General features: G+C 42.1%; 1 long non-coding RNA gene across 1 annotated transcript; it reads left to right on the top strand.

The window, feature by feature from the left end:
- The first annotated feature begins 588 nt into the window (after positions 1-588).
- Positions 589-4,093, top strand: LOC123593632. The gene is made up of 3 exons (XR_006710415.1): positions 589-719; positions 2,055-2,155; positions 3,845-4,093. It is a non-coding gene; the product is annotated as an uncharacterized LOC123593632 (long non-coding RNA).
- The last annotated feature ends 3,964 nt before the right edge of the window (positions 4,094-8,057 follow it).

Below are 8,057 nucleotides of genomic sequence, written 5' to 3'. Positions count from 1 at the left end.
ATATTATGTATATATATATATATATATATATATAATCATATTAAAACTGTCAAGCTAAAAGAAGTCTTCAGTAATCAATAAAGCCCTTAATGAGCCAGAAGATAAAGAAGGGATTCTTAAGGCAAAATGACTTTCAAGCACAGACAAGTGCATTCTGTCCCAATTTTTAATTAAATACAAATATCTACAGAAAGTTGTTCTTTGGGGAAAAAAAGACAGATCTAATGTTCAAATACATGTGCGTTATGGATGGAGTGTGAAATATACACGCAAGAGACATTCTATATAGTGTTTATTATAGACCTGAACTGTCCCTCGCAATGCTGGTATATTTTCCCTCCCCTCACAAATAGGAGCCTTCACTTTCCTATGGAGATTGTTGAAAGGGTTTTCAGTGTACTGAGAATTGGGAGTCACCATGGGATGCACATTGAAAATAGTTGCTTACTCAGAATAAGCTGAGAGCAAAAGGCCATTATCTCCAGTCTAAATAGTTCCAATGGGATTGGGTCAATCCGTTTCTTTCCTAGATTTCTGTATTGAAAATGTTTTCATCTCTCACAGAAAACTGTTGCTTAAGAGCAGAGTGATTGTGCTGGCAAACTCCTGGCGAACCAGTGTAAGCACCGTAATTACAAATTCAAGATTTAGACGCCGATGCTATATATCATAAAAACACCGCCTAAAATCAGAGACTTCTGTTTGGAGAATTGTGAGGAGTAAGTTTTCTTTCCATTTTACACTGTTGTGCTTCTTCTGTGACCACCTAGGAACCAGTTTGCCTCTTCAATTGTGAGGCAGTTACTACCAGCTCTGTTTAAAGAATTGAGAAAGTGTTTCTACTACATAGATGTGGGTTTTAGAATCTGAAAGATGAGGAATCGTGTCCTGCTTCTGCCCCTTAGGAAGCTGAGTGCTCTTGGGCAAACCACTTAACCCCTCTGAGCCTTTGTTTCTTGATCTGAAAAGTGAAATTAATATCTACTTTTCAGGCTGGTTGTGAGATTAAAAGAGACAATGTTCATAAAGAGTTAAGCACAACAACATTTTTAAAATAAATATTGTAGGGCAAAAGCAGTTCCAGTTTGTTAGAATGTGGGCAACACACATAATTTTCCAGGAGAGGTCAATAAATAACCTTCAGAGGACATTCTTGAGTTCTTTTTTTATTTTTTATTTTTTTTTTAATGTTTATTCTTTTTTTTTTTTTAATTTTTTTTTTCAATATTTATTTATTTTTGGGACAGAGAGAGACAGAGCATGAACGGGGGAGGGGCAGAGAGAGGGAGACACAGAATCGGAAACAGGCTCCAGGCTCTGAGCCATCAGCCCAGAGCCCGATGCGGGGCCCGAACTCACGGACCGCGAGATCGTGACCTGGCTGAAGTCGGACGCTTAACCGACTGCGCCACCCAGGTGCCCCTTTAATGTTTATTCTTGAAAGAGAGAGAAGGAGACACAGAGTGCGAACAGGGGAGGGATAAAGAGGGAGACACAGATCCGAAGCTCCAGGCTCCGAGCTGTCTGCACAGCCCAACGCGGGGCTCGAACTCACAAACCACAAGATCACAACTTGAGCCAAGGTCAGATACTTAACCCACTGAGCCACCCAGGAGCCCCAGACATTCTTGGGTGCTTAAGGTTGGTTATTTCCATTCACTTGTAAATAATTCTTTTGGTGCTTACCTGGATCAAGAAGAGTCTGTCTGAGCAGGAAGGGAAAAAGGAAAGAAGGAAAAGGAAGATGTCTGGATAGCTGAATCCATTCAGCTCTGGTTGTAAATGAGGAGATAAGTCACTTGCCAGCAAATGACTAGAAATCGGAATAGAAAGTCATTTGGGCGATAGTATGGATGGAACTTAAGAGCAAGGACAGTGGGGAGGAGGAGAAAGTTATTTTGCCTCTGAAATTGTTTCCTTTTATAGCTGTGACTCTGGAAACTACGGCCAAGCCCACCCTCTCAAATCATTTTTTCTCAATCAGATGATCTAAAGAATTTTCGAGTTGAACGCTATTTTTAACACTTTGTGGTTAGAACACCTTAATTTTCCAGATGAAGAGACTTGGGCCCCCGAAGATGGAATTAAGAAACCAAGTTAGGGTAGGGTCAAAACAAGAAGTCATCTGTTGTGTTCCTCCTGCTTCTTGCAAGCGGTAAGTTCTCTTTATCTGAGTCAACTGGAAATACCCTTTGAACATTGCAGGTCTCTTCTTCCAGAGGAAGAGAAAATTCAAGTTGCAAATTAAAAAAAAAAATCTCTGCAATACTTCAGCCTTTAGGCTTTTCCATGGCTTTAGTCCTTCAGCCCTTCTCCACTCTGCTTTTTTTCCAGATATTTTAACTTCTGCCCAGAATATGTATGAGACTTTCTTCTGATAATTTATCATCCGACCCAAGTATCCCAGGGTTAATGGCTTCTTTTATTCATTCTTCCTTCCTTCCTATCATTTTTCTTTCCTTCCTTCCTTCCTTCTTTCCTTCCTTCCTTTCTTTCTTTCTGAGACACTGGACTTTGATCTAGTATTCTCAGAATGACCAAAGATCCCTGTTGCCCAAATGTGGCAAGAGATGTGAAAGGATCTTGGGCACGGTGAACATCTCAGCAGGAATCAGGATACACAGAGGCCAATGAGCGGAGGGCTTTCCTAAGGATTCTAGACTCTTGGCCCCAAACTGAAGGTAGAGAGGAAACCCGAGAATTGCTGAGACTGAATTTCCTACCAGTCCGTATCAGAGTCAAAATTAAATAGAAAGGAAAAGGGAAAAAAAAGAAAGGTAGCAAGGAAAAAAGGAGAAAGGAAGGAAGTCTTTCTTACATAATTAAGGTGTGGCTGACATTCATCGACACTACACTTTATTTGCATAGTAATATAGCAATGACGTTATCTTTATACCACACAAAGAAGGTAGTTGTTCTTCAACGTCCGCAGCAATTGACCTCAACCAGAAAGAAGGTTTAATAGCTACCATTACTGAGCATTTACAGGAGACTTGGCCAAAATTTCATTTTAGCCAATCATCACAACAGCCCTTTGATTTCAGTGTTATTATCTCTATTTTAGAGATGAACACAGCAAGGCTTAGAAAGTTCAAGTAATTTACCCAAGATAACACAGATAGTAAGTGGGGGGACTGAGGCTGGGATGCATGTCTTTCAGGAGCACAGCCTATATATACCATTTCCCCTAAATCACTCTCTGGTCTGGGATTGTTCACTGGTCAAGACACGGTGATTAGAGCTCTTATCGAAAGTTGGGCTCTTTGGGATTTGCTCCAATTCGTTTTCCTAATTGTTTCTCAGACTTTTCCAAAGACTTGGATTCTCATGCTCCTGTTATTCACATTTGTGTCTTCTGTTGGGTCAATTCTCTGACTGACCCTGACCACCATCCCATCTCAACTCACGGCCTCCTGTCAACACTCTCTTGGCATCTGACCCCAGGCCCATCGTGGGTTTGTTTTTGTTGTTCTTTGCCTGGTGCCGACAGTTTGCAGGAGCCATGCTCCACCGTGGGGCCCACAGGAGACAGTCAAGGCAGCTATTCAGAGAAGGTCGAGATGACTACCGGGTACAGTAATCACAAAAGGTTCCAGGTTGAAGGAGGTTGAATGGGAAGAGATCATTAGGTGGAAAAGGGGGAAGACATTGTCTCTCGGAAGGAAGAAGATAAAAACTTGAAGATAAGAATGTGGATGTGAAGTGGACCATGCTAGGAGAAGTAGAGGATTGACCTTGATGACATTCAAGAGATTACTTTAGGTGGCTGGGTTAGGATTGACTGTGGAGAGTCTCAGTGTTTTAAGACTTAAACTTACCTGTCCATGTCGTACAATCTCTTTAGGGATAAAAAAGATGGAAGCAGAGAAACTAACGATTGTCACTGAGAAGCAGGCAGCATCCAAAATGACTCCGCCGATCTAGGCCACAGTCACGAGGAGAATTACTGGGACCACAGGAAGAAACAGACAATTCAGAGGCTGATACTGTTTAAAGACAAAGAATAAGATGGGGTGCCTGGGTGGCTCTGAAGTTTAAGTGTCTGACTTCGGCTCAGGTTGTGATCTTGCGGTTCGTGAGTTCGAGTCTCGGGTTGTGGACTCGTGGTTCTCCTGTGTCGGGCTCTGAGCTGCTGGATTTTGTTTCTTTCTCTCTTTCTCTGCCCCTCCCCTGCTCGCACTCTGTCTCTCTCTGTCACTCTCAAAAATAAACAAACATTTAAAAAATGTTTTTAAATAATAAAAGAAGAGAAAAGAAAGAATTGGAATTACTGGGTCATGTGGTAATTTTCTTTTTAATTTTTTTTTGAGGAACTTCCATGCTGATTTACAAAGCAGGTACACCATTTACATTCCCACTAACAATGTATAAGAGTTCCAATTTTTTCACATTCTTTCCAAAACTTGCTATTTCCTGGATTTTTTGAAAGAAGTCATTCTGTTGGGTGTGAGGAGGTATCTCTGTGGTTTTGATTTGCATTTCCCTAACGAGTAGTGATGTGGAGCATCTTTTCATGTGCTTATTGGCCGTATTTATAACTTCTTTGGATAATTTCTTTTCAAGATCTTTGCCCATTTTTTAATCAGATTGTTTTGTTGTTGAGTCTTAAGAGATCTTTATATATGCTGGCTATTAACACCTTAAAATATAATTTAAAAATATTTTCTCCCATTCTGTAGGTGCCCTTTCACACTGCTGGTTGTGTCCTTTGATGCACAGAAGTTTTGCATTTTAATGCATTTAATGCAGTTTTGCATTTAATGCATTTTAATGCATTTTTTCTTTTTTTGCCTATGCTTTTGATGTCAAACCCAAGAAATTATTGCCAAGTCCAATGTCATGAGGTTGCACCTTGTTAATTAAAAAAAAAAAAACTTTCTGGGGTGCCTGGGTGGCTCAGTTGGTTAAGCATCTGACTGTTGATTTTGGCTCAGGTCATGATCTCATGGTTTGTGTGTTCGACCCCCGCATAGGGCTCTGTGCTGACAGGGCGGAGCCTGATTGAGATTCTCTCCCTCTCCCTCTCTCTCTGCCCCTCCCCTGCTTTCTCTCTGTCTCAAAGCTAAAAAAAATAGGGGCGCCTGGGTGGCGCAGTCGGTTAAGCGTCCGACTTCAGCCAGGTCACGATCTCGCGGTCCGTGAGTTCGAGCCCGGTATCAGGCTCTGGGCTGATGGCTCAGAGCCTGGAGCCTGTTTCCGATTCTGTGTCTCCCTCTCTCTCTGCCCCTCCCCCGTTCATGCTCTGTCTCTCTCTGTCCCAAAAATAAATAAACGTTGAAAAAAAAAAATTAAAAAAAAAAAAAAAGCTAAAAAAAATAGAAAAGAAAGTAAAAGTTATTTTCAAGCCGTCTTTAAAAATAAACTAGAATTTCGGGGAAGGGGGAAGGAGTGTCTCACATAATCCTCCTTCACACGTTGTATACTTTTTACACATTCCTTTTCACCGATCTTCCATCTTGCTATCTGCCTTTATTTTTACTTTAATCTTTGTCAAAAGCAAATTTGAAAATCGATCTTGTTAGTAAGTTGCACACTTAAAATATGTTATTAGAATGTTATGTAGTCCCTAGAGTGTATCTCTTGCCACTGAATCTAATTTCCGTCTAAAATAAGGCATGACATTTCCACTAAGGCACCCAGGTGAGTTGTATGTCTGTCCTCATCAACAGCCACCTGTCATGATCCAAACAGGTTTCTAGGTTGTTTATATTTTCTCTTCCTCCCTCCCTAACCCAGGACTGTACCTCTCAGTCGTCTGTTCCGATCACATGTACTCTGTTCATGCCACCACCTGTACTGGGTGGAATTCAGCTGCCTGGTTTGAGACTCACATACACAAGCTGTAAGTGAATTCCCCCAGGCTTTGGAATGTGGAGGCTCACACGCCCGTGTTATTTTTCACATTGAGTTCCTTCCAAAACAAGGTATACACACACTCACACTCACACACACACACACAATGTTGAGAAAGAACAGAAGTTTAGAAAAAAAAAAAAAAAAAGAAAAGTATTTTGGGTTGATTTCGAGGAGCAAATAATCTATCTGATACCCAAGTCAAATTCAGAAAAGCTTAGTTAAAAAGAAAAGGGACATAGAACACTAGAGACAGATTGTAAATCCAACTTCCTGATTCAGTGAGGTCAAATTCTGAGCTTTGGGTTTTTTGTGTGTGTTTTTTAAAGGCCAACTTCAGATTGAGAGCTTTGTGTTAGGCTAGTCTGTGTGACATGTAGATGCCCTCATGAGTTTCCACTGAGGACGATGCCTTTAACAGAGTGAAACCACTTAATTTTAGTGGTAGGGGAACAGGATTAGGACTTGAATCATACCGTGTCACAGCAAGATAACAGTGTGGGAGGGTATTATTACAGGCCCGGTTATGTTTGTGGCTTGACAGGGGACCCCACACCCTTATCATCTTCGTGTATTCAACTCAAAGAAAGCTAAGTAGGAAATAGATGCCTTTGTCTAGAAGCCAAGGAGTCTCCAGAAAAAGAAAATCTTCAAACCCCAAACTGTAATGAGTTTCACCATTATTTAACAGTCCTGAGCAGGGAAGGCCCCCAAGGACGTTCTCCCAAAAGGGAGATTCAGGCGGAGAGAGGAGAACGATGGGCCAGTGGCCTGGTGTCACGTGATTACCTAAATGATTCCCAGGAGAGTTCCGGACACAGTGCAGAACGGAGATAAACAAATCTCTCCCGGCCTCAGTCTCCAGTACTAAGGACATGTTTTCATGAGCGGCTATGCCTCTTAATATAATAGCAAGCAGTCTCATTGAGTTACGAGGCATAAAATGATGCGGAGCAACCCTAGCCAAGTATAACACTACAGGGAGACTTCTCGACCTCTTTCCTCTGCACACTGGTCCGGAGAAGTTCCTGCCAAACCATCGAAGCGAGGATATTGGGGGACCATAAAAGGCCGCTTTTTTTCAACAGAACCCTGTGACAGTGGCTTCCTCAGTTGTCTCTCTGGGAGGCCATTGGCAGCAAGTCTGGCAATGTTTCCTCTCTGGACCGTCTAACGGGACATATTTTTTGCAAGAGCTAAATAATAGATTATAAAGGTTGAAACACTGACACAGATTTTTATGTTTAGGTCATAACTAAAGACGAGCCCTCTTGCCGTTCAAGAAGGGAATTAACGAAAACATGCTTTCTTGCCCTGTGCATCTTTGATATGGCAGAGTGATCTGCAGGTGATAATTTAACTCATATTGGATTTTTTATTCTATATGAAAAAGTCTCCTATCCATGGAGCGGATGAAACCAAAAGGTATTTTGCCCCCATCCCCAAGAAAGAGCAGGGGATCGATTTGGGTGTTTCTGAAGCCCAAGTCCTTCTTAATGGTCCTTTAAACTTTATTGTAGGAAAGGGGGAGAAGGTCCCCTTTATATTTTAGGAAGATGAAGAAGGAAAGAAGCCTGCACCCTGAGAGGATTCTAGAATTCAAAAAAACCAAGAGTGACTGTCATTTCAAAGACAAGAAGATGCCCACGTGTTCTTTGGCCAGATGAAGGACTTTGTGGGAGCCCGGCGGTGTAGGCTTTTTAAAAAGTAAGCATCATTTAGTAGCCTTGGGGCCTGAGCAAAGGATTTCGAGTGATCAGAGAGCAAATTGTATTACCCTTTGGTGCCATCCTTTCTCAAGTCCCACGCTGCTCAGCAGGAAACTGGATAAGCTTATGTGCTGCTATTATCTGAAGCAGCAGAACCAGAGGGACAGTGGAAAATCGGTGGTCTCAGCAGAGCCTGGACAAGGAAGGCAGCAGTGGACAGATATTCGTCAGGGCCTCTGGTCACCGAAGAGGAGGGGTCTGGCAGACTCCGTTTTGTGGCGTTAGCCCCTGGGGACAGTGGATGATCCAGGAGAAGGGGTTGGGAAACGTCTTCGTCTGTTTGGGCTGTTACGACAAAAATACCCTAGAGCGGGTGGCTGATAAACAACAGAAACTTATTTCTCAGAGTTCTGGAGTCTGGGGAGTCCAAGATGAAGTGGTCAGCATGTTCAGTGTCTGGTGAGGACACTCTTCCTGATTTAGTGTCTTCACTGT

Source organism: Leopardus geoffroyi, chromosome D4 (assembly GCF_018350155.1).
Source record: "Leopardus geoffroyi isolate Oge1 chromosome D4, O.geoffroyi_Oge1_pat1.0, whole genome shotgun sequence".
NCBI classification, from domain to species: Eukaryota; Metazoa; Chordata; class Mammalia; order Carnivora; family Felidae; genus Leopardus; species Leopardus geoffroyi.
The sequence above is the reverse complement of the archived record's forward strand: the minus strand, read 5'-3'. Positions and strand labels throughout refer to the sequence as shown.